The sequence below is a fragment of the Thamnophis sirtalis genome, unplaced genomic scaffold, assembly GCF_051295495.1.
Source record: "Thamnophis sirtalis isolate CommonGarterSnake01/CBP01778 unplaced genomic scaffold, rThaSir2_p1.2 scaffold_14, whole genome shotgun sequence".
NCBI lineage: Eukaryota > Metazoa > Chordata > Lepidosauria > Squamata > Natricidae > Thamnophis > Thamnophis sirtalis.
The window spans coordinates 26,815,616-26,842,992 of NW_028261394.1; the positions used below are offsets into that span (position 1 = coordinate 26,815,616).

The window sequence follows — 27,377 nt, forward strand, 5'->3', positions numbered from 1 at the left end:
TCTATACTATTCTACTCTAATCAAAGAGAGAAGCAACCTGAAATTAAGGAGAAACTTCCTAACAGTGACGACAATTAACCAGTGGAACAGCTGGCATTCAGGTGTGCTTCATCACTGGTTTTTTTTTAAAGAAGAGCCCAGACTCCTCGTAAAAACCTCCAGTGATGGAGCAGCCACTATTTTGGGGGGGTATACAGACAAAAAGAAACAGAAAATTGAATAATTTGGAAAAGAATGTAAAATTTTAGGGTAGGAGTTTAATTAAAAGGCAATTGAAATGTAAAGGTAAAGGTAAGATAAAAATAGATTAAAATGATGTAACTGCTAAATATAATACAATACAATACAATAGCAGAGTTGGAAGGGACCTTGGAGGTCTTCTAGTCCAGTGTTTCTCAACCTTGGCAACTTGAAGATGTCTGGACTTCAAGTCCCAGAATTCCCCAGCCAGCGAATGCTGGCTGGGGAATTCTGGGAGTTGAAGTCCAGACATCTTCAAGTTTCCAAGGTTGAGAAACACTGTATCTAGTCCAACCCCCTGCCTAGGCAGGAAACCCTATACCGTTTCAGACAAATGCCTATTCAACATCTTCTTAAAGACTTCCAGTGTTGGGGCATTCACAACTTCTGGAGGCAACTTCTGTTCCACTGATTAATTGTTCTCACTGTCATGAAATTTCTCCTCAGTTCTAAGTTGCTTCTCTCCTTGATTAGTTTCCACCCATTGCTTCTTATTCTACCCTCAGGTGCTTTGGGGGATATGATGCCACAAAGATTGTATGCAGATGACACACTGTAAGATTAATGATGTAAGTGTAGTTGTGGAAAAATAAAATAAAAACAACCCACCATTTCTGGAGGCAAAGCTGTGTTCCACCGATTAATTGTCCTCGCTGTTAGGAAGTTTCTCCTTCATCACTAGGTTGCCTCTCTCCTTCATTAGAATATAATAGTATAGAGCTGGGAGGGATCTTGGAGGTCTTCTAGTCCAGCCCCTGCTCAAACAGGAGAACCTACACTATTTCAGACAAGTGTCTAATCTCTTCTTAAACACTCCCAGTGATGGAGCACCCAGGATTTCTGAAGGCATAGCTGTTCCACTGGTTAATTGTCCTCACTGTTAGGAAGTTTCTCCTTCATCCCAGGTTACTTCTCTCTGTTGGGAGTATACTCCTAGTGTTGGGTAGGCAATATATATCTTTATACAACAACAAATGGTCGTTGTTGCTTTAAATGAGTGGATGTACTTAACAGGTGTAATTAACTTTACTATAAGAAGGAGTCAAGAGAGCTCACTCTCTCTTTCTGCTTGTTCTATGCTTGATGACTTGACGACTGGAATGTGAACCGCGACTGGAAGCTATTGTTTGTTCTTTGAATTGTGTTTGGACAAATATCTACTATCACTGCTTGTGAAGCAATTATCAGTAGTAAAGCTACTTGTTTTTACTAGCAGAGTCTGAAACTCTATTCGTCTATTTCTACTAGCAACATTCTTTCTCTCTAGCTGTACATTCCGCTGCACTACTTTCTGTCTCCAAACCGAGATACCCCTAACACTCTCCTTGAGTGATGCCCCCCAGATGTGTCCTCCAGATGTGCTGCAGGAGGCAGCCCTATGCACACACATCTGGCAGGTTGGAAGGAATAGAGATCTCAATCTCCCCCCCCCTCCCCCTATGCTGTGTGAATCAGGCCAGTGGAACAAAGAAAATATAAGGTACTTAATTACAAAAACAAGACCTGTTAAGGTTAATTATGATTATGATTATTATTTGATTAGAATAGACTAGTATAGAGCTGGAAGGGACCTTGGAGGTCATCTAGTCCAGCCCCCTGCTCTAGCGGGAGACCCGTTTCAGATAAGAGACGGTCTACAGCTAACTTATCTGAAACGGTGTAGGGTCTACTGCTTGAGCAGGGAGCTGGACTAGACCCCCAAGGTCCCTTCCAGCACTATTCTGACTGATTGGGTGGGGCAGCGAAGCCGCCGCCCGCCCTCGACTCCGCCTCCGTTGCCGCCTTGCCTTGCCCAGCCCGACGGGCAACCAGCGAGGAGCGAGCAGCGCCGCCGCCCCTGCAGAACCGAGCCCGAGCCGAGCCGAGCGCCAGGCGGAGCGGACCCTCCTTGCGCGCGCGGCGTTTCTCCAGCGAAGGTAAGGACTCCCCGCCGCTCCGTCCCGCCCGAAGGGGGTCTTCGGAGCCCAGGAGGACGGTGCTGGCCTCCCGTGGGAGGGTGCTGAACCCGGGCGGGGAGGATCGAAGGGACTGGGACGCCTCGTTCGATGCCACCTCTCGCAGGCAGAAGGGATTCGCAAGCCCGGGGGACTCGCTATTCCCTCCGCCGACCCCCTCCAGCCTCTCTCCGGGGGCGGTGAACCACAAAACCCCTCAGGCGCCCCCCAACCTGGAATACAAAGCCCCTCGGGCGCCCCCAGCCTGGGCTACAAAACCCCTCGGTCGTCCCCAATCTGGACTACAAAACCCTTCGGGCGCCCCCAGCCTGGACTGCAAGACCCCTTCGGTAGCTCCCAGCCTGGACAGCAAAACCCCTCGGGCGCCCCCAGCCTGGACTACAACCCCTCCTCGGTCGCGGCATGCAGCGCTCTTGCAAGCACCTGCTGGAGACGGGCTGCGGCCTCGGATTCGGGCTATTTGTTGGCTTTTGCCTGCTTCTGCTGGGCACCTCTCGGGCTGCCAGTTCAACCGGTGCAGCGGCGAGCGACTACTAGGCGGATCGGAGTCGTTTCTCTCTTTCGCGTCCGTCCCCCCCCCGCTTCTCCCCCCCCCCATGCTGGGCTGGTTGGAAAGAGGAGGAGGGGAAGCCATCAAACCAAACTTAATTGGTTGTCTGAAGGGGGGGGGGTGCTGGAAGACCCCACCTTTCTCTCGGGTTTCTGCTGTTGTTGTGGCGGTTGAGAAACACTCTTCGTTTCTTGGGGGGGGGGAAGACTCGCTCCTGGGGGCTTGCAACAATAGGGATCCCAACTTACCACACCCACCTCCCTCCACGGGTTCCCTCCGCCCCCGGATTTTGAAAAATGCATCGGGGCTGGCAAGAATTCCCACTTGACTCATAAAGGAAGGTTTCTGCAGCTGAGGTCTGAGGTGGGGAGGGGGGTCTTCAGTCGACTGGGCCTTTTGCCCATTTGTGTTGCTTTGGAAGGAGACAAGGGTGAAGAGTCTGAGGTACCTGTGGCGATGTTTTTCACTCTGGTTTTCTCCAGATGTGCTGGAAGAACCGTTCCCAAAGCTCCATACTATTTGGAGATTCTGGGAGATCCTTGTGGAAACATCTGGCAGCTGCCCTGGGTGCACCTGGGGGAAATGAGCAGGGAAATGGACTAGTTCTACTAAGGTCCCTTCCAGCTCCTGTTCTGTTCTGTTCTGTTCTGTTCTACTCTACTCTACTCTACTCTACTCTACTCTACTCTACTCTACTCTACTCTACTCTACTCTACTCTACTCTATTCTTCATTCCAATATTCCCTTCCCTTCCATTCCTTTGTTCTGTTCTGTTCTCTTCTATTCTTCATTTCAATATTCTCTTCTCTTCCTTTTCAATAATATTCTATCCTAATTCTCTATTCTATTCTATTCCATTCCATTACTATTCCTAGTCTAGTCTAGCCTAAAAACCAGTTGATCCAATTCTCTATCGCCCAGAACATTAAACATTAAATGCTGGTTATGTGTGCCTGGACTCAACAGTATGGCTTGTGCTACCTGGTCATATTAAATGAATTTGAACAAAGTTCTGAAAATGCAGATTTATCTCCCCAATTTGGAGACATATATTTGTTTTAGACTGACAGTCTCTCCTAAGTCACTATTTGTATTCTTTTATGCATCTAGAAGATTTGGGGCATTGATAACATGGATTTGGGACTTTTCATGGCCCACACATATACCTCATGTTATGGAATAAAATGTTAAAATCCAGATGAGATGTGGAGATCTCTGACCTTGACTGAGAATTACTTATGCCAATTTCAGGAAGTAATAATAATTTAGATAGCTAAAGATGAGGGAGAGCTTCCTCCATCTTCCACTGTAGTTCTCCATTTATTATCTTCGTGAAGTTTCATAACTGAAAAGAGAACATAAAATTACAGGGTTGGAAGGGACCTTAGAGGTCTTCTAATCTGACCCGCTGCTTAAGCAGGCGACTGTATACCTTTTCTGGACAAATGGCTGCCCAATCTCTTAAAAACCTCCAGCGATGGAGCACCCACAACTTCTGGAGGCAAGTCGTTCCACTGGTTAATTCTTCTCACTGTCAGAAAATTTGTCCTGTAGTTCTAGGCTGGATCTCTCATGAATGATGATCTTCCACCCATAGTTTCTTGTCCTGGTCCTGACCTCAGGTGCTTCAGAGAATATAACTCCTTCTTCCTGAGGACAGCCCTTCAGGTACTGGAAGACAGCTATTAAGAGCATCCCTAATGCTTCTTTTCCTTTAGACCAGGGGTGTCCAAACTTGGGAACTTTAAGACTTGTGGACTTTAACTCCCAGAATTCCCCAGCCAGCACAAGTCTTAAAGTTCCCAAGTTTGGACACCCCTGCTTTAGACTAAACATAACTAGTTCCCTTAATTGTTAGCCTCCATATCTCTTATCCTCTTTGTGACTTTTGTCTAAACCTTTCTAGGTTCTCACTGATATATACAGGTAATCCTCAATTTACAACCACAATTGAGTCCAACATTTATGTTGCTAAGTGACAAATTTGTTAAGTCAATTTTGCTCTATTTTACAACTTTTCTTGCCACATTCCTCACAGTAAGGACAATTAACCAGTGGAACAGCTTGCCTCCAGAAATCGTGGCCACTCCCGTCAGTATAGGTTCTCCTGCTTGAGCAGGGGGCTGGACTAGAAGACCTCCAAGGTCCTTTCCAGCTCATTCATTCATTCTAAATTTGTTAAGCGAATCACTGCAGTTGTTAAATAAGTAACACCGTTGTTAAATGAAACTGACTTCCCCACTGACTTTGCTTGACAGGAGGTCGCAAAAGGGGATTGTGGGATCTCGGGACACTGCAACCGTCATAAATGTGAGTCAGTTGTCCAGCATTCGAATGTAAATCATGCAACTCTGGGGATGCTGCCACACTCATAAGTGTGAAAAACGATCATGTTTTTTTCAGTGCCGTTGTAACTTTGAATGGCCACTAAGTGAAGTTGTTGTAAGTCGAAGACTACCTAAGCTTGCTGGGAAAAATCATTTGGGGTAAAAAGTGTCTTTTTGCAGCTTCTCCTATCCTTTTTATTGGGATTAATCGCAGCCAAATTGAATTCTTCCATTCTCAGACCAAGTAAAAGCTATTTTATGAAAGTCCCAAAGGTGCTTTTTTTCAGGAGGCAACTGGACTTCCTTGTTTTTTTCTTTGAAGACGTTTCGCTTCTCATCCAAGAAGCTTCTTCAGTTCTGACTGGATGGTGGGGAATGGAAGGATTTATATTCCTTGCAGAGAGCTGGGCATTTGCATCCTTTTAGAGGGTCGTTGAGGCCACTTGGAGGTTTATCTCTGTCCTCAGGGTCACCTGAGTGGTGCAAATGGTTCCTGTAGTCTGCAATTTTTCCTCTGGAAATCCATTCCTATTCCCACACCATTCCAAGGGTCTCATCCCAAATTGTATGGCTAAAAGTCTGTAGAGATTCTCAGCCCTCCAGGTCATGGTTGTCCCAAAGGGGCTTTTTTCAGGAGGCAACTGGACTTCCTTGGTTTTTTTCCCCCTTTTGAAGATGTTTCACTTCTCATCCAAGCAGCTTCTTCACCTCTGACAGGAGAGAGGGGGATGGAATAATTTATATTCCTTGCAGACAGCTGACCATTTGAAGAATGACCCGTCAGAGCTGAAGAAGCTTCTTGGATGAGAAGCAAAAGATCTTCGAAAGAAAAAAAAAACAGTTACCTCCCGAAAAATCACATTTTGGGACAACCGTGACCTGGATGACTTAGAATCGCTACAAGCTATTTTATGGAAGTGTGGCCAGCAGATTCAATGAGATCAGGCTTCATGTGAAATATAGGCCATAGTTACAACTAAACTTGCACAGGTTTTTCAGCTAACACACCTCTTGTATGGAAATCTTGGACTCACCCAGAATCATCGTGAATCAAGTAGCTTACAGAAGTAATAAATTATTACCATGAAATTATGATTCAACCTTTGGAAGAGCTTTATGGCTCCCCCTCCCTTAAGAAAGCGTTGGAAGAAATGTCCTCCTGGGTTCAGCTCCAAGTGGGGAAAAAGACACTGGAAACATGGAAGCTGCTTGGAAAGATGGTTTAATGGTGGACAGGATCACATGGCTTGAGTTCCTGAGCAGAAAAGGGAAGAGATGCTGAGCATCCCTGGGTTTTATGCCCTTTCTGGGTCCCCACCTCTCTGTTTCCTGTTCCTGTGTAAGAAATGTATTCTGATTGGTTGTCAGACTCCTGGGTTGGGGGGGGGATTGTTAGCTAACTTTGTAGGTTGTGTGCTAAGTTTGGCTGAAACTTGGTGGTTGGTGCAATGAAGGGCAATGAGATGGGGTAGATATTGGTTATGTAGAATAGGCTGGCTCAGGCCTTAATGGACCATTGACAAAAGTGTGGGGGGTTGCTATTAAGAGTGAGTCTGTTTCCTGTCTAAGAACATGTTTCTCTGGCTCAGGCCTTAATGGCCCATTGACAAAGGTGGGGGGGGGGCAGATTTTCTGCCTCTCTGAGTTTCTACTTCTTTTTTTCGGGGAAACATTCTGCCTTTTTAATATTTCCTAAAATATTTCATTTTCTAGGAGAGGGGTTGGTTTTAACTTCCTACAAAAGTTCAAAGCATCCTTAAAGATCCATCTCATCCTGGGCACCCTTTTTTTTTAACTATTACCATCTGGCAGACGGTATAGGACAATAAAAACAAGGACAAAGGCTGAAAAACAGCTTCTCTCCCAGGGCAGTAACTCTACTGTATAGTACTGGGATGGCGAACCTATGGCACGTGTGCCACAGGTGGCATGGGGAGCCATTTGTCAGGGCACGCGAGGTGTTGCCTTGGCCAACTGACTTTAGCCTTTTTTTGAGGCCATTTCTTACCCTCCCCAGGCTCCAGAGGCTTTATAAACAGCCTCCCACTCCCCTTGGGGGCCCTCTGGAGGCTTCAGGAGCTCCACTGAAGCCTCCCGACCTCAAAAAACCGGCCCTATGGGCAAACCAGAAGTTCAAGAACGGACTTCTGGTTTGCTTGTAGGGCTGGTTTTAGCCCTCCGGAGCCTTCAGGAGGCTTCCCTGAAGGCTCTGGAGGAAAAAAAATATGACCCTATGAGCAAACCGGAAGTCCGTTCCCGAACGGTTTGCTCTCTTTTGTCCAACCCACCTCACAAGGTTGTTGTGGGGAAAACAGGAGGAGGAAGATGAATGTTGGACATCTTCACATCCTTGAGTTATTTGTAAATAGTAAAAGAAGGATGCAAATAGCTAATAACTAGAAAGGCAAATAATTTAGCGCATCAATTTGTTATTGGAGAATGGGGAAAAAATAACAACAAACGTAATTAAAAGTTTTCTGCAGTGGGATATTTATATTCCACTGCGTTCAGTGTTGTTCCAAAGAGGCCTTCAAATGGCCACCCCAAAACTCCAGCTGGGCTTCTGAGCAAAGTTGCTTTCCAAGACCTGTGCTCATGAAGGACGGCTGCAGCACCTGGGTATGTCTGGTTTAATGAAAAGAAGGACTAGGGGTGACGGGACAGTAGTCTTCCAATATTTGATGGGCTGCCACAAAGGAGAAGCAACTGGAGAGAAATTTCCTGACAACAAAACAATAAACCAGTGGAACAGCTTCCAACTCTGTTAATCTATGAAATCTGAGGGTTCCTGAACACTCCAGAGGGCTAAAACCAGCCATACGAGCAAACCGGAAGTCCATTCCCGAACTTCCAGTTTGACCTTAGGGCTGGTTTTTCATGCTCTGGAGGCTTTAGGGAAGCTCCTGAAGCCTCCGGAGGGTGAAAAATGGCCTCAAAAGAAGGCCTAAGTGAGCTGGCCAGTGCGTGCATGCGCACTGGCCAGATGACAAGGCAAGCTTCATGTGCCCTGACAAATGGCTCTGCATGCCACCTGTGGCACGTGTGCCATAGCTTCGCCATCACGGGTCTAGGGTTTCCTGCCTGAGCAGGGGGTTGGACTAGAAGACCTCCAAGGTTACTTCCAGCTCTGATGACTCAGAAGCTGCTTGCTTGCATGTCCTTCGCTCTGAAGAGAAAGGGGTTAAGCCGCCCTCCATCTGTTTGATTGCTTGGCTGGAATTCAGCCCCTTCTTCATTCAAAACACACACACACACACACACACACACACACACACACACGTAGGGGGGAAGCGCATAAAAGGCTCTTGGGCTAATCAGGAGTGCGTGATTGCTATTGGTTGAGCCAGTTGGCAGAGTGGAAAAATTCTGCTTTCTTTTTTCCTTCTTCTCCTACCAGATCTAATTCATTTTGAGATGAGAAACAATTTGTCTGAGCAACATTTTTTGAAGCTGAAGGTGGGTTTTCCGGGACAGGTGGTCCTCGACTTACGACCCCAATTGACCCCCCAAATTGCTGTGGCTAAGCGAGACGCTTGTGAATCCCTGCAGTTGTTAAGTTAGTCACACGGTTGTGAAGGGAATCTGGCTTCCCCATTGACTTCCCTGGTCAGAAAGTTGCAAAAAAGGATCGGGCGACCCCGGGACACTGCGACCATCATCAATACCAACCAGGTGCTAAGTGTCTACATTTTGATCACATGACTGCGGGAAAGTTGCAATGGTCATAAGTGTAAAAATGATCATAAGTCACTTTTTTCAGTACCGATGTAATTTCGAACGGTCACTAAACAAACTGTTGTAAGTCAAGCACTATCTATACTATGAGCTGTGGTGGTGCAGTGGTTAGAGTGCAGTACTGCAGGCTACTTCTGCTAAATGTCATCTGCCTGCAATTTGGCAGATTGAATCTCACCAGGCTCAAGGTTGACTCAGCCTTCCATCCTTCTAAGGTGGATAAAATGAGGACCCAGATAATTGGGGGCAAATAGGCTGACTCTGTAAATTGCTTAGAGAGGCCTGTAAAGTGGTATATAAGTCTAAGTGCTATTGCTATACTTCCCAGAGTTGAATTAGGAATAAAGTGAACCAGCCCCTCTCTATAGCCTTCTTGGTTTCTGTTCAGGGTGGGGCTGGAGGGGGGTTCCCTGTGGTGGGCTTTTTCAGTCATGCTGCTTCTGTAATGGGGATGCGGGAGTCTTGTTGTCCTGCTGAAACTGCAGAAGGATTTCTTGATATCCCACCTTGGAGAAAGTCAGGGAAATTATCCAGGCAATTTTCTGGAAATTCCTCCAGGGGTGGGGTGGGGTGGGGGCAGAGAAACCACTGGAGACCAATTCAACTCAATTCAATGAAAAGAAGGATATTGGCAAAAGATGCTGAAATACAAAGTATAGGAAGATGCTTGTGAGATCAGATCAAAAGCCCGTCTCATCTCAGGGCCTCTCGGAAGCCTCTTTCTTATGCAGCTGTCCATCCATGGGTTATGTACGTGATGTCGTCCGGTCAGGTGTAAAAGTGCGGAGACAAAGGATGACCTTGGCTTCTAGTAAAGAATGAAAACAATACATTCCCCAATCCTACTCCTGTCTATTCCCCCCTCCCATCAACTATACTAAAGAAACAGCATAATGAAATAAGAGAAAGTGTGGCAGGCCAAAATTGTAAAAGGAATATAATTGCAGGCCTGACACGTGGGTGGGTGTGTTTGTGTGTCTGTGTGAGAAAAGTGAAGGTGGTGTCCACGTTTGACTAAAGCCCTGGAAGCTGGTGCCAAAAGTCTGAACTTATGAACCTACCAACAGCCAAGAGTTGGCCTATCCTGCAACAGTTGGTAAGCTTCATGGAAAACCCAAGAAATTAGACTGCATCAGAAAAGAAAGTCCAACTTCCATATTAATTAATCTGAATTAACTATGGTAGGTTGGTGGAAGGTTTTCCAATGATGGGCAAACCGGAGTAGCCAGAGTTTGAGAAGACTGAGTCTTCAGTGGATGGAGTAATGACTGGTGGAGCTAGGCCACGTACGATGTATTGAAATTTAAGAATACCTTTATGGTCTGCTGAAAGTTTTCATTCCCACCCCCTTTTAAACTGTGCTCAGTTTAACATAAGGAATTAGGCTACTGTTTCTATGTGTTTCTGCTGGGATGCCAGGTTTTCACTCTTTGTGGTCAGAAGGTTCTACAGAAGGAGAAGGCACTGCCCAAGCAAGGTCATGAAACATCCAGAAGTGTGTGCATTTGTTGCTTGAGACATATCTGCCCTAAATTGCAGTCTTAGATTAGAATGTGGGAGTTTGCAAAGCTGCTTCTAGAAGGATCTGTGATGTTGCCTTTTGAGGGACCTTTCTATTCCGGCTCTCGAGGGACTTATCTACTCCAGCTCTTGAAGGACCTTCTACTCCAGCTCTTGAGGGACCTCTCTACTCTAGCACTTGAGGGACCATCTCTATTTTAGCTCCTGAGGGTCACCTCTACTCCAGCTCTTGAGGGACCTCTCTACTCCAACTCTTGAGGAATACCTCTACTCTAGCACTTGAGGGACCCTCTCTATTTCAGCTCCCAAGGGACACCTCTACTCCAGCTCTTGAGGGACCTCTCTACTCTAGCACTTGAAGGACCCTCTCTATTTCAGTTCCTGAGGGACACCTCTAATCCAGCTCTTGAGGGACCTCTCTACTCCAACTCTTGAGGAATACCTCTACTCTAGCACTTGAGGGACCCTCTCTATTTCAGCTCCCAAGGGACACTTCTACTCCAGCTCTTGAGGGACCTCTCTACTCCAACTCTTGAGGAATACCTCTACTCTAGCACTTGAGGGACCCTCTCTATTTCAGCTCCCAAGGGACACCTCTACTCCAGTTCTTTAGGGACCTCTCTACTACAGCTCTTGAAAGACCCTCTCTATTTCAGCTCTTGAGGGACCTCCCTTGCTGGCGTGCCTTAGCTTAGCCTGGTTTTTCACTAGAAAGGTGATGAGGAAGACAATACACTAATCTTCTCCATAGGAGCTATTATGCTTTCTCATTCATTGCCATCCCCAGCCCATAGTGTGTGTCTTGCCAATTGGAGGTCCTTGCCTGGTTTCAACAGCTGATGCTAGTCAGGAAAGTGCCAGCTGCTTTGCCTGGTTGAAACCAAGGCATGAGATCATCCCTGTTCCCACACAACACCCTAAAAAAAAAGTTCTTGAAATTCTGGTTTAGCAAGTAAACGTTGCTTTAGGGAGACGTACCTTTTCTCCAATAAAATCATGACTCCAGTAATGCCTTTTCCAATGAACACATTTCATTAAAAGCTTTTTTGTGTGTGTGGCTTTCCTTCCAGGATACTTAGTACAGAGCACAGACTCTTTATCTGCTGTCTTGTCAAGGAAATCAATCAATCAATCAATCAATCAATCAATCAGAACAGAGCTGGAAGGGACCTTGGAGGTCTCCTAGCCCAATCCCCTATACAATTTCAGACAAGCGGCTGTCCAGAGTCTTCTTAAAAATCTCCAGTGTTGAATAAACGACAAAGAAGAATCTGAGTACTATTCAGTATGGAATTTATGGTACAAATGGCTAGAGGAAAGATGCAAATAATAAGAAAGCAATAAAGGGAGGAAAAAAGATTAAGGAATTAGAAAATAAACACAAAACCGCAGAATTAACATGAAGGGAAAAATGTAAGATAGACTATATAAAATAGTACGGAATAAAAAATATAAGGGAAATATATGTATATAGAACAATATAAGATGTATTGTATGGAATTAATAGGAGTAGATGAAAAATATGTAAAAATGGACATATATACACATAGATATAGATATATGAAGGTACATAAGTACAGATAAAAGGAGTAAAAAGGATTTTTTTTAAAGATGTAGAAATGTTGCAAAGATGATATGAATGTTCAATAAAAAAACACCGTTTAAAAGACATCTCCAGTGTTAGAGCACCCTCAACTTCTGGTGGCAAGTTGGTTCATTGTCATCATTGTTACGAAGTTTCTCCTTAATTCCAGGTTGCTTCTCTCCTTGATTAGTTTCCATCCGTTGTTTCTTGTCTTCTGGTGCTTTAGAAAATAAATTGAACCCCTCTTCTTTGTGGCAACCCCTCAAATACTGGAATCCTATTATCATGTCACCCCTGGTCCTTCTTTTCTCTAGACTCGCCCTACTCAAATAAAAATGTTCTGAATTTAATTTAAAAAGACACTCTTCTTCCTGCTCTTTTTTTCCCTCACATGCCAAGGGCGGCTCCTTATTTGGGCTCAGAGTTCAGTTTTGTGCTTTTCCTCTTCTGGAGGTCAATGTATTTTACTTCTGTTTTCGTTAGTCTCTGAAACTGGCTGGCCAGTATCGTGAGCTGTCAGGGCTGTTGATCCATCCTGCTGCAAACTCAAGGACTTTCTGAAGTGCAGAAATGCCTTGGAAGAATGCCACAGACAGAGCAGGTTGCTTGGTAGGCTATCTCCCTCCCTTAAATTAACGGTGGATTTCTGATCTTGCATGCCAGCATTATCTGAGGGCCACCATTCCCTCTTTTCCTATTTCTCTATATATTTATTGACTGACCTATAGGCCAGGAGTGTCAAACTCAATTTCATTTGAGGGCAGGGGTGGGTTCCGGCAGGCACTAAGGCTGGTTGGCTTGTGGGCGTGCTGCACGCGTGCATGTGCAGTACAATAAAAATTGGAACCAGCAGCGACCCAGGCCTGCCACGCCCCCGAACCAGTTCCCTAGTTGGTGCCATTGGCGGCACCACCTTGTTTTTTAGTTCTGCGCAAGCACAGAACAATTTCTATTGAACTGTGCATGCATGCACAGCATATATCCACCGCACACAGCGTGCATCCGGGGTGCGCACATGAGCAAACCTGTGGAGCCACTCGGAGAACTGGTTTGGGGGGGCGTGGCAGGCCTGGATCGCTGCCGGTTCCAGCAATCCAGGGCCCCAAACCACTACTAGTTCGGCTGAACCGGTCTGAACTTGTAGGAACCCACCTCTGATTGAGGGCCACATCAAGGTTGTGTTTGACCTCGGGGGAGGGGGCGTGGTCAGGGTGAGCGTGACCAGCTCAACATCACTCGTGTCGAGGGCGCCTTTGGTGGCCTGAGTGCTCTGCCAGCCGAAATGGGTCACGGGTTCCGTTTCTGGCTGTGATGGCCTCCTGCAACCCTCTGCCAGTAAAAATGGAGCTCAGCAGGGCTGCGTGTGGCACTCACGACCTGTGTTTACAGCTGCAACGGCCTCCTGCAACCCCCTGCCAGTAAAAATGGAGCTCAGCAGGGCTGTGCATGGCCCTCGCGACCTGTGTTTCCGACTGTGACGGCCTCCTGCAACCCTCTGCCAGTAAAAATGGAGCTCAGCAGGGCTGCGCGTGGCCCTCGCGACCTGTGTTTCCGGCTGCAACGGCCTCCTGCAACCTTCTGCCAGCGAAAACAGAGCCCGGGAGGGCGCGCACATGGCCCTCGCAACCTCCATTTGCGCTGGCAGAGGCACCATGAGCCATTTGTTTGCTGTTTCCAGGGTGGCCAGATCTAAGCAACCCGGGGCCTTCAATTTGATACCCCTTTTATAGGCCATGTCAACGTTACAGATTCAAGCATATATTACAAGTAAAATTCCAAACAAACCATTTAAAATGAGAGTAGGCTAAAATACAAGAGTTATAGGATAAAATACAATAATGTAATACATAAACATATAAAATAGAATAAAGTGGCGTAAAATCATATTTCTGTAGTGGAGTTCCTGAGAGACTAAGAGAAAATGGTTGAAAGGAGGAGAGAAGGAATTTACTAGTAGAATAGAATGAAAGACGCCAATATTGCCAATGGCATATAGCTAATACGATGTGAGGGAAACAGATTAATATTATTAATTGTGGATAATTAATGAAGTGAAATGTTTACCATACAAAATTAAATTTGAGGATAGATGTTATCGATAGTAGAATAGAATAATAGATGGAAATGAAATGTTAAATCTGATCAACTTGGAGGGGCATCTAATGATATGTTTATATATTAAAGAAGGAATTAAAGTTGGAAAATAGGGAAAGAAAAGAAGATGGCTGAAATTTGAAATGGAAATATGATGTAAAATGAACTATGCATAAGAGAAGATGTGAAGGGGGAAAGGCAACACTTTGTTTATAAATGAAGTTAAAATATGTAACAAAAAATTAAAAAACACACACACACAAACACACACACGTATGTACATACATACATACATACATACATACATACATACATACATACTTACTTACTTACATATATATATATATATATGTATGTAATAGATCTATACTAGTCTCCCTTATTTATTTATCAGCACAAATATAACAAATGTAACAAATTTGTCCGATCTCATTCGGACCGTTTTAGTCAGAAATTGTGCTGTATTAAATGTCTTTTTTCAGATTTTGGCCACCCATGAGGCTGTTATTTTCCTATGGGCCTCCCACTAGGCACTGGGCCATATGTTTAATATGTGAATCAAGGTACTTCAGGCGTTTTGGATCACATGAGGGATTTTTCCCCTCCTCACAGAATGCAAATGATCTGCCCCCCTCCCTCCCCCGTTTGAGTTTTAGGCCAAATCAAAACGGAGGAAAATTAATTTGTCAGAGATGCGCTGGAAGACGGAGGCTTAATAGAGAAGAGACTGGAATAAAAGCGGGGGCAGGGAAGGCAGAATGCAAAGTAATAATAATAATACTAATGGGGAAAAAAAGGAAAGGTGAAAGGATTTCCTTACTGGCTTCTGTGTGGTGGTGAATGGGATCGGCGGGTTGGCCTTGGTAACTGAAAGTGCCCCTTTGTCTCTCCAGACGGAGGTAGGCAAGAGAGGAGATTAGTCAGCTCCAAACAAAGAATTAATTCACAGCCGTCTGGGGAGGATTCCTGGGAAGGAAGTCCGAAAGGTTGCTTCAATTGAAAAGACATTGCAGAGAGAGTTGCATCCCTGTCTCTCAATAGAAAAAGCACTTTGACTTACAGCTTCACAGGGCTTTTTATAACCCTCCTCTAAGCGGTTTACAGAGTCAGCCTATTTGCCCCCCAAAATCTGGGTCCTCATTTTACCCATTTCGGAAGGACGGAAGGCTGAGTCCACCTTGAGCCTGGTGAGATTCGAACTATTGGCAGTGGGTAGAGTGAGCCTGCAATACTGCATTCTAATCATTGTGCAGAGGAAGGAAGAGAAGGCGAGGGAGGGAGGGAGGAAGAAAAATAGCAATAGATTTATATACTACTTCACAATGCTTTGCAGCCCTCTCTAAGTGGTTTACAGAGTCAGCATGTTGCCCCCAAAAATCTGGGTCCTCAAATGGGGGAGTTTCTCCCTGGGGGTAGCTGTAGGTTGAGGGCAGACCTTTCCTCACCCCTCTTTGCATTCTGCTCTCCACCCATCCATCTTTTGGGTTATCCTTTATTATGCATTTATTCTCATAGTCTTCCTTTCTCATCATTTACTTTATTGTTTTGTTATTTTCAAGAATAGATAGCACAGCCATTTAGAACATATGGCCATAGAGTCATACGGCTGGAAGGGAACCTCAGAGGTCTTCTAGTCCAACCCTCTGCTCAAGGCGGGAGACCTTACTCAAATGATTGTCCGGTCTGTATTTGGAAAAACTCCAAGGATAGAAGTTCCAAAGGTGCTTTTTCAAGAGGCAACTGAACTTTCTGTTTTCTCCATAGTGGGGGAGGAGGAATATCCAGACTGGGTTGACCTTGTCCTCTCATTGATTGGATTGAGTCAGATAAGCTCTTTGGGCTCCGCCCCTTGGCCACCAGGTAGACCCCAGTTATCGACTCAATCCACTCACTGGAAGGTGCACCATTCTGGATCTCCAGCAAATCACTAAGGATTAAAAGGAAATAATATTTGGACCCGATGAATTTTGCCTCCCTGTACCGCGCACAGCCTTCTCCTGCAAGGACTGGACTGCCACAAACCCCTTGGGGCGGCACGCTGCCCTGACCACTGAGTGGACCGGAGTCACTCAGTAAGGACCTTTGCCAGGCAAGCAGGAGGAGAGGGCACAAGCCTCCTGGAGGCAAGCCCTGCCGCAGAGGCTCTACAGGCGCAGGAGCGCAAAAAAGCACCTTTGGGACAACCATGACCTGGATGAATGAGAATCTCCATAGACATCCAGGGGTAAAACACCCACAACTCTGGGTGGCGAGCTATTTATCCCATCGATTAATTGTTTTCCATGTCAGAAAAAAAAACTCTCCTTCCTTCTAGACTGGATCTCTCTTTAAGAAGTTTCCACCCAATCCTTCTTGTCCTGCTCTCTGGCGCTGTTGAGAATAAGTCCCTGCTTCTGTGCAACAGCCCCTCAAGTACTAGAAGATAGCTGCCATGTCATCTCCCCCACCCCACCCTGAGTCCTCTTCATTATATTAGATGAACCTCACTGCCTCACCATCATATAGTTTAGCCTCCAGAGTCCGTATCCTCTTTGTTGCTCTTCTTTGTATACTTTGTAGGGTCTCATTCAGTGGTGTATTAACCATTGAGGAGACTAAGCACGTCCTTAGAGCACCAGGCCCAGGGGGGCACCACAAAGTTGAGAAAGGAAAAAAAAACAACCAATGAAGATTTGTATAGTATGTGCAAAGGAGGGGGGGCACTAATATTTGTCAGTCCACCACTAGTCTCATTGCCTTTTTTGGGGGTATAATTTGTCAGGAGTGGTTGTAGGCTCTCCTGTCTTGAGTAGGGGGTTGGACTAGAAGACCTCCAAGGTCCCTTCCAGCCCTCTGTTTTCTTATTCCTCACACTTTTAGCTTTGCAACTTGTTTCTCTTCCACTCAATTCTTTTGCATGCCATCTGACTATGACTTTCTTAGACTTTCGTTCCAAGTTGGGAGATTCTGACCTTCCCTTCCTTCCTTTCTCTCCAGCTACTTGTGACTCACAAAACCCAGAGGAAGGAGGCGCCTTCTGAAGCAGGTAATTGTTCCGCTTGTGAAAGTCAGCGCTTGGCAGGACAGAGCTGAGTTCTGCTTTTAATTTTGATCGAGAGGCAAATGATGCCTACTGGCACGTAATTGCTGGTAGGGCTGAATTGAGCAGGTGCTTCAGGTTGAATGTCTTTGGAGACTCTCTGCCATCCAGGTCAAGGTTGCCCCAAAGGTGCTTTTTTCAAGAGGCAGCTGGACTTTCTGGTTTTCCTTGGAAGATGTTTCGCTTCTCATCCAAGAAGCTTCTTCAGCTCCAGGTTGGAGAGTCAGCCTTTCCCATCCTAGCCTGACAGTTTTTCTCCAGTGGATTGGATAGTAGGGATGGGAACATGGGGGAGAAGGAACTAGTTAGGGCAGTGATAGCTAATCTTTTTTAGCTTGGGTGCCAAAAGCGCCTTCGTGCCCATACCCATGATTCAATCCCCCTATGCACGCCCCCACACGCATGTGTGCATCACCGCCCCACTGCCTCACCCTCACATGCACTCATGCACCCTCACCCCATTTTGGGCCTAACAGGCCTCACTGAAGCCTTCGGTAGACCCTTTTTTCGCCCTCCCCAGGCTTCCGATGCTTTCCTGGAGCCTGAGGAGGGCGAAAAGGTCTTTCCCCGGCCCGCCACAAGCCATTCGAAGGCTGAAAACCAGCTGGTCAGCTTGTGCTGCAGCTGACCTAGGCCAGGGGATGGCAAACTTAAACACTCAAAGAGCCATTTGGAGCCGTTTCCCACAGAAAAGAAAACACTGGGAGCCACGAAGGTCCTAATCGGAAGCCCTCCGTTCAATTCTGGAGCTGACTGGAAATTCAGTTCCCCCACCATAGAGTCTCCTCCTAGCGCGGCGTACTTTTTCCTCTACCTGTCATAACCAAAAGCCCTATCAATTGTGGAGACAACTGAAAAACCCTACCCTTGCCATAGAGTCTTCTCCTGGCGCACTGTGCTTCTCGCCCCCCCCCCCCGAAGCTCCTCTCAAAATTGTGATGCGACCAGTGACAGAACCACGGCAGAGGGAGGAAAGAGCCACATGCGGCTCCAGTTTTCTGACCCCTGAGCTAGAACAACAGCTCACGTGTCCTCAGAGATGACTCCACGTGCCACCTGTGGCACGCGTGCCATAGATTCACTGTCACGGAATTAGGGGAAATCTGTGATGTAACCGACCTAGGCAAAAGATGACAATGATACTACTGTGCAATGCAAGATTCCAGCTTCAATATTACTTCTGTTTTGTTTGGATGCAAATGACCTGTGTTGGTTAAGACTGGCATCAGAAGAACTCTTAGGATCTCAAAGGGCTTTATGAGTCACAAAGCCATTTGTGCATTCCTGAATGCTTGCCTAGGAATAAATTTGTTTAGCTGTTAAGGCAGCTGCTTCTTAATCTTTTCCTTTAGTTACCTAAAACTGCTTATCAGAAAGTCTTATCAAAGTTCAAGGACCAGTCATAAATCCCTTCCTTCAGCGCTGTAACTTCCAACAGCCTCTGAATGGATGATTGTAATTCAAACACTTCCTGTTAAAAAGCATATTCCTGAAAGATCAACACGTTGCCGTTGGTAATTTCATTGCATTTCCTCTAAGTAGAAATTCTTTGCGAGTTTTTCCGATATATTTTGGAATACATTGCAATTTTGAAGTCAGTTTAAAGAGCCCTGTTATGGTGGATGGGCCATGGGATTTGGGTGCTGTTACCCAAAGAAATAAGACCTTTATTCAGTTTAGGGGAATTTACACAGATTTGGGATGTTCTGCTCTAGGGGAAGATAAGAGAAGAAATTGAGGTGAGAAAAGATGCATTTGTCTCCCCCCTCCCTCCCCCCTCTTTTTATCACTCTATCCCATCCATCTCTCTCTCTCTCTTCCTTTCTTCCTATCCTCTATCTATCTGTCTGTCTATCTGTCTGTCTATCTGTCTATCCATCCGTCTATCCATCTGTCTATCCACCCACCCACCCCATCCATCCATCCACCTACTCACTCACCCACCCATCAATTATCTATCTATCTATCTATCTATCTATCTATCTATCTATCTATCTATCTATCTATCTATCTATCTATCTATCTATCTATCTATCTATCCTGTCTATCTATCATCTAGCTATGTATCCAACCACCCACCCACCCACCCACCCATCCATCCATCCCTCCCTCCCTCCCCCTCCCCCCCTCTCTCTCCTGTCTGTCTATCGTCTAGCTATATATCCACCCACCCACCCACCCACCCACCCAGCTATCTATCTATCTATCTATCTATCTATCTATCTATCTATCTATCTATCTATCTATCTATCTATCTATCTATCTATCTTTCCATCCTCTAACTTTCTATCTATCTATCTATCTATCTATCTATCTATCTATCTATCTATCTATCTATCTATCTATCTATCTTTCCATCCTCTATCTATCTTTCTTTCTTTCTATCAATCATCTATCAATCATCTATCTACCTATCTGTCTGTCCGTCCGTCCTTCTGTCTGTCTGTCTGTCTGTCTGTCTGTCTGTCTGTCATCTAGCTATCTATGTATCCACCCACCCACCCATCTATTTATCCATGTCTGTCTATATACCAGTGTCTTTTCCTCCCTCCCTCCCTCCCGATATACTGTGATGGGGCTACCCTGTTCCTTGTTTGTTGCAAAGAATTAATTCCGCTATCTATTAGCAAACCCTGACTTGCATTAAAGCAGATTAGAAATGGAGGCTTTCCCAGTGAGGAAACCGTCACTTGTTATCCCTCTGAGCTCAGGCTAGCGACCGAGGGTCCCTGTCCACTTTCCATAGCAGGTCTCTGTGAGGGATGGGAGAGGGCTTGGTGTGGACCACTTTGGCCAGCCGAGGAAGCTGAGCAGTGCCAGGGAGTCTCTGTGCCTTCTAGAGGTTCGGAGAGCCCTCTCCCGTGGGGAAGTAAAACACAGTGGCGTCCTTGTGTCTGCTCTTTCTGCAGTTTCTGTCTCTCTTGTGATCGAGAGGGAAGCTCACGCCAAAAGCACCAGGGGGAGGGGGTGTGGGGGGAAGGGCACAGAGATGCCAAACCTGGGTCAGACTTCAGGAAGAGAGGCGATTTTTTTTCAGGGTGGCATGTGGAGGCAGGAAAATGGGCACCTGCTGAGATTCTCTTTGGGCAGCCCTCGTTCTTTGCCCTGAAAAGAAAATCTGAATCAAAGTTCTGGAATTTTGTTGCTTCCTGGCCAGATTTTATGCTTCGTTAAACCAGCATGCGGAAAAAGCTTTCCGAACTCTGCCCCACCAGAGGTTTGATGCTTACGTGTTCAATGAAGGCAGGTGCATGAGTCCACAAACATAGGTTGGGTTTTCCTTTCCTAAAAACTGGATCCATTTCACATCCATTCATCCTATCAGATCCAGTAACTGCTCTCTAACAAGCAGGGGTGGGCTCTAGCTTCTTTTACTGCTGGTTTGCTCAGGGACATGCTTTGGGCACGTGCACACTTGATGCATGCCATGCGTGCATATGCAGTAGTCAAAAATTGCTTCTGCACATGCGCGGAAACAAAAAACCCAAGATGGTGGCGCCTATGGCACCGCCGATAGAACTGGTTTGGGTGCGTCAGTGGCCAAGTTACTACCTACTCGGATGAACTGGTCCGAGCCAGTAGGAACCCACCTCTGCGAACAAGGTAAGTGCCTTCTTGGTCCCTGAAGAGGGACCGGTTAGGTGGTGGTGGTTGATTTGGCCTAAACCCTTACACTCTTTATGTTAAATAGCTAAATGTAGTGTCGCCTGTTTTTCACCCCAGGTCACAGGTATCTTGCAAAGTGTCCCATCTCTTAAGCGAATAAGGGAGCTATTCTTGTTCCTAATATCCTGGCTAGTGGTTTTACGGTGCTAACTTCTGTCTCACTGTTAATGTGCATCCCCTCCACTCCTATTGCAGAGCAGAATAAAAGAACAGTTTTATCTGAGGCAGCCCCCTGCGACCCCCCCCTCCCTCTTCAGTGAGAGAGACAGGAAAGGAGCAAAGCTCTTAATTGTCAAGGCAAAGAAATGAAGACAAGAGCAAATGTTTTATCAGAATTCATATTCCTCACTCTCATGTCCATTCCATCCACACCTGGGTCCTATCTCCACATGTGACCCTTCCTCTGATCCACAGGGCCTCTTCTGTGCATACATTCCATCATCTGATCCTTCAAAAGTGGAGAAAGCATGAAAGTAATATGGGTACTAGGAACACTTAAATGATCCTAATTATCAACTCCTAACCCTCCTAATAAATGACTAATTTTCTTCTGAAGTTTGGTCTGAGGCTCATGAATCAATTAGGGCATTTTTTGGGGGGAAACCTGACACTAATAAGTAAAGATGGCAACATTTGCTGCATTTATGCTGTTCTGTTTTGGGAATTATGGCAGCACCTCAAATACTGGAAGGCTGCTATAATGTCACCCTGAATCCTTCTTTTCAGTAGATTAGACTACCCAGTTCCTGCAACCATTCTTCATATGTTTTAGCCTCCAGTCCCCTAATCCTCTTTGTGGCTCTTCTCTGCACTCTTTCCAGAGTTTCAACACCTTTTTTGTATCATGTTGACCAAAACTGGATGCAGGATTCCAAGTGTGGTCTCACCAGAGAGCAAGATCTTTGCGTAATGTGTCTGAAGTAGGATAACCTGAGGCTCGATATGGATCCTTAGAGTGAGAATTCTGGGGTGATTTGTTCAATTGACCCATTGGTCTTGGCTGTCCGTAGATAAACAAGTCTAAATCCAGTCACCTTTTGATAGATATGTAAGAATACCATTGCAGCTCAGCTGTAGGCAAAGTGAGACATTTTAAGGCAAGGTCTATTCACAGGAAATGAATAACACAATAACAGAGTTGGAAGGGACCTTGGAGGTCTTCTAGTCCAACCCCTTGCTCAGGCAGGAAACACTATACCATTTCAGACAAATGATTGCCCAATCTCTTCTTAAAAACTTCCAGCGCCCACAACCTCTAGAGACAATTCATTCCACTACTTGGTTGTTCTAATTGTCAGGAAATTCCTCCTTAGTTCTAGTTTGCTTCTCTCATTGATTAGTTTCCATCTGTTGCTTCTTGTTTTACCCTCAGGTGCTTTGGAGAATAGCTTGACCCCTCTTCTTTGTGGCAACCCCATAGACTACTATCATATCATTCTTAGTCCTTCTTTTCATTACACTAGACATACCCAGTTCCCGCAACCATTCTTTATATGTCTTAGTCTTCAGTCCCCTAATCATCTTTGTTGCTCTTTCCTGCACTCTTTCCAGAATCTCAACATCTGTTTTATAATGTTGCAACCAAAACTGGATGCAATATTCCATTATATAAGGTATATAATCTCCTCCTTGAGCAGGGGTTTGGACTAGAAGACCTCCAAGGTCCCTTCCAAGTCTGTATTTCTGTTATTCTTGCCATGTTGCCTCCACAAGCGTTCTTCATATGTTTTAGACTCCAATCCTGTAATCATCTTTGTTGCTCTTCTCTGCACTCTTGTGGCGACCAAAACCGAATGAATATTCCAAGCGTGGTTTTACAAGGGATTATAAAGTGGTATTAACAGCTCACGTGAGCTTGATTCTATCCCTCTGTTTATGCAGCCTTGGATTGCCTTGGCCTTTTTTTGCCACTGCAGCACACTCATATTCAAGGGATTGTCTACTTGGTCTCTGGGATCCTTCTCATAGTTACTACTCTTGAGCCAGGTGCCACCTATTCTATATCTGCTTTTGGTTTTTCTGGCCTAAATGTAGACCCTTATTTTTTTTATCCACTGAATTTCATTTTCTTCCTAGGAACTTCACTATGCTGCTTCATGTCGCAATTGTAGGGTGGGACCTAAGCGGGAACTTCTCTGCTCATTTACAAGTGCATCATTTTATTTGCTTGCCAAAAAAAAAGCCAGGCCAGACAGTTCAGCTGGCTCAGTTTGTTGTTGTCATTGTGGTTTTTTTTGTTTTGTTTTTGCTGCTCATAGCTAGTTACCGGCCAAAACCAGAATGACTGAAGCCTATTGCTGCTGGGCTTTTCATTTTTGCCACTAAGGAATCATCAAAGCACCTGTCAGGATTCCAAGTAACATACCCATAGCAAATCAAACTCTGAGGCAGGCAAATTCCTCAAAGAATAGGTTTATTGGATATGCCATATGGGCACAAGCTGCTGAAAACCGACTCTGAATATTCCCGCGGTTTTCACTTGATTAAAAGTGAAAGTTTGTCACTTTCTCACAACCATCATTCCCATGGTCCAATAAGGATGCTGTCCAGTTGCTAGGGGACTCCAATCCCCTCCTTCCGAGCACCTGCAGGAATGTCCTTGGTTCCCACGAGAAAGCATTTTGTTTTGGCTACAACTCCACAACTACCTCTATTCCCTCCTCCCTGTCCCTCTTCCCTGGTGTGTCAGCTCAGGCCAGCTTCAGGGTTGACAGCACCATTTGAAATACATATTTTCTTTGCTTGATTGTTTTTTTTTTTAATTTTGGGAATCAGTTTGTGTCATTTGATTTCACTGGCTTTATATGTGGGTACTAGGAAAGCTGAAAAGATCCTAAAAAGGGATCTTCCCTGAAAGTCTGGAGATCAATTTCAGCCAGAATTGGAAGCCTGAGCTGGTGTTCAAGTGGTGCTCCAGATGCTTTGGGATTGCACCCAAGGTGGCCATTACTATTGGTATTAACTTTGCTTTCTTTTTCCACTTTTATTCTACTTCTATTTGCACGATTTTGCATTTTGTGATTTTTCTTCAGTTCTTTCTCTTATTAAAATGATCCCACACATAGCCAGATGTTCAGACTGAATTTGGCATTTTTGTCCACTTATTGAGTCTTTCCTGAGGACCTGGGATAGGCAGATGTGGGTGTTTTATGGTGCTAGAGATATCGTCGCAGGATATAAACTGTTCTGAATAAAGCTGTCTTCTGCAATTGACTGATAGGGTTTTTATCAATGCCAGCGGTGTTTCAGTGATGCTCCAGATGTTTCAGGATTGTACCTGTTGGGAGAAATATTCATCTGGTTCAGTTCCAAGCCAGGAGAAAGGTACTGAAAACATGAAGGCTGATTGGAAAGATGGTTTAATGGTGAAGGAGAACCACTAAGCACATGGTTCTCTGGTGCAGCTAACCACATGGAGTTGAGAGTGAGTGGTATTTATACCTTCTCTTGGTCTTTGCACTTTAACTTCCTGTTCCTGTGCAAGAACATGAATTATATTGGCTGTTATAGGGGTCATAGCTGGTTCGTTAGGTTGCCTGGGGTCCCAGGTTTGATTGATGTTTGGACTCTGATGCAATGTCCTTAGGAGATTGTGCAATGTAGTCAGATCTGTGTCTTAATGGGTTAATCCTATTAGGTCCTGGAGGGTCATGTCTTAATCCCATCACCCTGGAGCTGAAGCAGGGGTGAAATTCTGACAGGTTCTGGAGAACCGGTAGCAGAAATTTTGAGTAGTTTGGAGAACCGGCAAATATCACTTCTGGCTGGCTCCATAGTGGGGTGGGAGTGGAGATTTTGCAATATCCTTCCCCTGCCACACATCCACCAAGCCACGCCTACAGAACCAGTAGTAAAAAATTTTGAATTTCACCACTGAGCTGAAGGTCTTTTGTCTTGTAGATAGCCTGGCCCAGTCCTTCTCAATGGGCACCAAACATCTGCTGGGGGCAGGGAGCTGAAGCTCCAAGTTTCTATTTCTCTTTTAGGGGAGCTATAATATTCTGCCTTTTTAAATGTTTCTCAAAACATTTCATTTTTCTAGAAGGGGTGACTTGCCTCACTCTATTACTGTTGGAACTATTCTATTTTTATTTGCTGGTCTTTGTGTGTTGTTATCTTTTCCAGTTCCTTCTCTTCTCTTCTCTTCTCTTCTCTTCTCTTCTCTTCTCTTCTCTTCTCTTCTCTTCTCTTCTCTTCTCTTCTCTTCTCTTCTCTCCTCTCCTCTCCCCTCCCCTCCCCTCCCCTTCTGCTGTCTCCAGGTATTTCCACATCCGCCATCCAGACTTCTCTTATCTTTCCTATCAACCATTGTTACCTCCGGGGTGTTATCTGCCAGGTGTTTGTCTGTTTGAAGTTATTCTAATTATTTTATTGGCTGTTCCTTATTGTTGAAATTACTTCCAGGTGATGCCCTATAAACCCATGAAAAGTTATGATGTCATAGTTGTGCAAAGGAGAACTTCCCAACTTGCAAAACACACGCAGATTTTCCAGGGGGTGTTTGCATTCCCTGGAAGCAATTCCCACTGTCTATTTATTGCAATTTGCAGCCAAGCTGAGCCAGAGTGGATCACGGTGTCCACACTGACAGATAATCAACCAGCTCCTTCTGTTCCCTGCCACTCACAAAATATATATCTATATATATATATTTGCCAGTCTCCAACATTGGCACTGGCCAACTGACTGTTGCACAAGGCAGGTTGTGATTCCAAATGTTACATATTTGGTGGCGATCCAGATTGTAACTGAAGGATTTGGAGGGAGGGGGAAAAAGAGCATCTGTGTAAACAACTGCAGAGAATCAGGAAGCGGAGAAGCAGATATTTTGCAAAATAGATGGCCTGGTGATGGTGGTGGGGAGAGATAAGGCATCCCCTTTGTACCCCAAGCATGTCTCGTGTCCATGCTTAGCTTATTGTCTTCTCCCCTGAGCTGGACACTTCACCAGAAGCTGAGTCATTCCATCTGCTTCAGAAGCTGGGCTGAAGACCCAGTTGTCCTTTCCCAGCTGTCCGAAAGAGACCAGCTGTCTGGTGGCAGGAGCTCTTGACCTTGGTAACCCCACCCAGATCCGGAGCTTTCAAGAGAAGGGTGTCCTCAAGTTGTTCTGCCATCGAGGGGCCAAACACCTCCTGATCCCTAAGAGGTAGGTGCGTTCCGAGGATAATCTTGGATGTGGAAGGAAGATGGATGTTCAGCTCAAGAGGATGGAGAATGGGAGAGGTTTTTCCTTCACGATTCTTCTGCAGAAGAATTAATTTGGAAGATAAAATGCTTGGTATGGAGCAGGGAGATCTGGTGGGCATTCCTGTACCTTTTATACTGTTGGTTTCCTTCCGAGAGGGTCATTGTTTATTTTATTTATTTATTTTAATTTGTCAGCAAGTAGAAGGAAACAAGTAGGAAAAACACATGAAAAAAATGGCACAAATAAAGGGATAAAAATAACAAAATGGAGCTTAGTTATATAGCAAGAGGCTGTATAGTCTGCAATATTGGGACGTGAGTTAGTCAACAGCCAGTTGAAGGGCTGTGGGACAAAGATGACAGTTTATTTATTTATTTTATTTTATTTGCCAACAAGTACAAGGAAACAAGTAGGAAAAACACATGAAAAAATTGCACAAATAAATGGATAAAAATAAGCAAAACATAGCCATAAACATATATAAATGGGGACGGTAGGACAGGGATGGTAGGCACACTGGTGCACTTATGCACGCCCCCTTAGGGACCTCTTAAGAAATGTGTAAGATCCACGGTAGACAGCTTAAGGTAAAAGGCATGAGGGTTTGCGATTTCTCCGCGGGTCGTTCATGAAGCCAATGTGGAAGGAACACTCGGACACGAATTCCCTTCGGGACGAACTGACCCGGAACAGAGCCCGGGGGTCCTCTTTTATTGATCATACACAAGGGAGGGGTGGATTCACATAGCCAATGGGGACCAATCATGATTGTGCACGTTTATGGTACATGGTAAAGGATACTCATAATCAATAAACCTTTTATCATCATGTAAACTTCCAATCCTTAATTAATGTTTGTGAGTTAATCAGTTGTAACCCCTGATTTAATTAACGAACTCCCTGATTTAATCAACGCTTATAATTAAGAGTCTGTGATTGCTGATCTTACTTAGTGTTAAGAGGTAAACAGTTGGTCTTACTGATCCAATCATATGGTTAGTCATTACTTCTATACGTGTTTCAGCATAGCTAACGTATGCCTGCGCGTATATCGCAACAAGGGTTAGAGGAACTAGCAACAGGATCAGGTAGGGTATTCCACACATTTACTACTCTATTGCGGAAATCATTTTTCCTGCAATCAAGATCAGAATGGATTCCATTGAGTTTGTCTCTATCGATAGCCCTTGTGTTATTGCAGTGGAAGTAAAAGAAGCCATCAACAGGTAGGATGTTGTGGCAGATTATCTTGTGCACTAAGCTCAGGTCGGAATGCAGATGGTGTAGATTGTCATGAGATTAGGGCAGTTTCTCAACTTCGGGCACTTTAAGATGTGTGGACTCCCAACTCCCTGAATTCTGGGAGTAGAGGTCAACTCATCTTAAAGTGGCCAAGGTTGAGGAACTCTGGAGTAGGGATTCATGGTTGCCTCT

General features: G+C 45.2%; 1 protein-coding gene across 2 annotated transcripts in view; it reads left to right on the plus strand.

The window, feature by feature from the left end:
* Window positions 1–2,041: 2,041 nt before the first annotated feature.
* LOC106541166 (adhesion G protein-coupled receptor G1) overlaps window positions 2,042–27,377 on the plus strand; it is an 83,516-nt gene continuing 58,180 nt past the window's right edge. Inside the window, exon 1 of one of the 2 annotated variants that reach the window (XM_087729568.1) lies at window positions 2,042–2,156. The gene's annotated coding sequence lies outside the window, so the exon portion shown is untranslated. Of the gene's footprint in view, window positions 2,157–16,966; window positions 17,033–27,377 lie in introns of those variants that run through there. The other variant, XM_087729567.1, reaches the window with a different exon arrangement.